The sequence below is a fragment of the Octopus bimaculoides genome, chromosome 15 (assembly GCF_046866305.1).
Source record: "Octopus bimaculoides isolate indiv1 chromosome 15, ASM4686630v1, whole genome shotgun sequence".
In the NCBI taxonomy this organism is placed as follows: domain Eukaryota; kingdom Metazoa; phylum Mollusca; class Cephalopoda; order Octopoda; family Octopodidae; genus Octopus; species Octopus bimaculoides.
The window spans coordinates 49,930,036-49,933,286 of NC_142942.1; the positions used below are offsets into that span (position 1 = coordinate 49,930,036).

At 23.9% G+C, this 3,251-nt stretch overlaps 1 protein-coding gene across 5 annotated transcripts in view; it reads right to left on the minus strand.

Moving 5' to 3' along the window:
• LOC106881841 (nuclear receptor subfamily 2 group F member 1-A) overlaps nucleotides 1-3,251 on the minus strand; it is a 113,848-nt gene that overhangs the window by 84,979 nt on the left and 25,618 nt on the right. The window lies entirely within an intron of this gene.

The following is a 3,251-nucleotide window of genomic DNA, read 5'->3' on the forward strand; positions in this document are numbered from 1 at the left end:
AGAAGACCCCGTTAGAAGAAGAAAAAAAACAAAAAAAGAAAAAACGCAACAACTATTTTCACAACACAGACACGCATTCTTGATTACCTTCATCTATACACATATATACATACACACAGCAGAGTTAAACTTCGATTTAGTGGTGAGGTAGATGCTTATTTATCTATGAAATTGATTAGGCAGAAACTCCCTCTAGCGGAGTTTATTAATCTAAAAACAACGAACAGGGGAGATAAATTCACTAAAATCAAACGATCGCAGTTTATGAATTATATGTTTCGTTATTTTTTTTTTTCTGTTTTCTTTCCATTTTTAATATTCAAACGCCCCGAGGTGGAGCTTTTGTCTACTAATAGCGTAGATAATCTGTAAATTGAAGTTTGTATCGACTTATTTTCTTGATGAGCTTGACAGAATCGTTAGCGTGCAGGACAAAATATTTTTTGCAGAATTTCTTCCTTTAATAAGTTCCAGAGTTTAAAAATTCTGTCGAGGTTTGACTTAGCACACTGGGTGGGGGGTTCAATGTAATCGACGTATCCCCACCTCCCCCGTAATTGCCGATCTTGTGCCAAAATTTTAAACCTTCATTTAGTGGTATTTCTTCCATCTTTAGGCTCAGAGTTCAAATTCTGCTGAGGTCGACTTTGCCGTTCATCCTTTCTAAGTCGATAAATTATGTACCAGTAAAATATTGGAGATTATGTAATCGGCTAGTCCCCCTCCCCACAAATTTTTCAAGCATTGTGTCTCTTTAGTAGAAAGTATTATTATTATTATTATTAAATTTTTCTCCACATACCTCAATCACAGAATGCCCACCTCCCTCCAAAGCGTTTTCCTTCTCTATATTCTTATTATATACATAACTACCGTCACTTACTTTATATATTGCTTATATATTGATGATTACTATAACGTTTGGACCCTCTAGCCTGAATTTACCCTCGCCGAGGAGAATTACAGAGGCCGAAACAACTCCGCTCTTGCTTTTTTTTTTTTCTTCTTCAGATGGAATTTTACACAAGATCCACACCTATCTACATGGACTATAATTTTCCCTAGGGTTTAAAACGTAAGGTTGTTCTTATTGTAGTTACCGCCCATTGCTTGTTATTTTTAGAATTCAAATAATATTCCTAGAGGGATATTTTGTCGACTAATTGCAAGGATAAGCTCAGTTAACCGAAACTTAAGGGTATGTGTATTTAGTATGATGAAATATTCCCTACAGAGCTATTTACTCTCAACCATATATTGCGTTATCTTGTTCTCTCTCTCTCCTAATATGTATTATGAATATATATATATGTACGTGTGTGAGTGTAGGTATGTATATATAATATACATCTATATATATATATACACACACACGCGAGCGCAAAGGCATTTGTAATATGCTACATGCAAAATAAAATAAAAACAGACATACATCATATTTTATATTTGTATATTTTTCTCTGAATGGCACACGGAAAAACAACATTCTTAATTAAATTTTATTAAGAGTTTATTCTAATAAAATTCTACGTAAATATTTTTTTTTAAATTTCATATCGCTCGATACTATCTATGTGTGTTCGTGTAAGCTCATATATATGCATGTGAATGTGTGTAGACACATACATATATACATGCATAAGTATTGCACTCATAAACACAGACAAATCACACATATTTATATTTGCACATGTATATATTTATGTATATATATTATATATATATATAATATATATATTTTATCTATCTATACATATAAGCATGTAAATACACACACACAAACGTATTTATATTTACGTATATATATTTATACATATAAGCATGTAAATACATACACACAAAATGTATTACAAATATATACACACATACATATATATACACACATATATACACACATATATAAACATATACTACATACACATATATATACATATACACATATACACACACACACACACATATATACACATATACACATACACACACACACACACATATATATACATGTACACATATACACACACCACACACACACACACTATATACATGTACACATATACACACACACACACACACACACATATATACATGTACACATATACACACACACACACACACACATATATATATACATGTACACATATACACACACACACATATATACATATATACATATACACACACACATATATACATATATACATATACACACACACACATATACATATATACATATACACACACACACATATATATATATATATACAGATATATATGTAATATATACATATACATATAGATATATATGTAATATATACATATATATAGATATAGATATATATGTAATATATACATATATATATATATATATATATATATATAGATATATATGTAATATATACATATATATATATATATAGATATATATGTAATATATACATATATATATATATATAGATATATATGTAATATATACATATATATATATATATATATAGATATATATGTAATATATACATATATATATATATATATAGATATATATGTAATATATACATATATATATATATATAGATATATATGTAATATATACATATATATATATATATATAGATATATATGTAATATATACATATATATATATATATATATAGATATATATGTAATATATACATATTTATATATATATATAGATATATATGTAATATATACATATATATATATATATATATAGATATATGTAATATAATATATATATATATATATATAGATATATATTAATAATATACATATATATATAATATATATATATATATAAATATATATATATATATATATATATGTAATATATACATATATATATATATATAATATATAGTATATATAATATATATATATATGTATATATACAATATATATATATATATGTAATATATACATATATATATATATATAGATATATATAATATATACATATATATATATAATATGTAATATATACATATATATATATATATATAGATATATATGTAATATATACATATATATATATATATAGTATATATGTAATATATACATATATATATATATATAGATATATATGTAATATATACATATATATATATATATAGATATATATGTAATATATACATATATATATATATATAGATATATATGTAATATACATATATAATATATTAATAAATACTAATATATATATATATATATATGTAATATACTACATATTATAT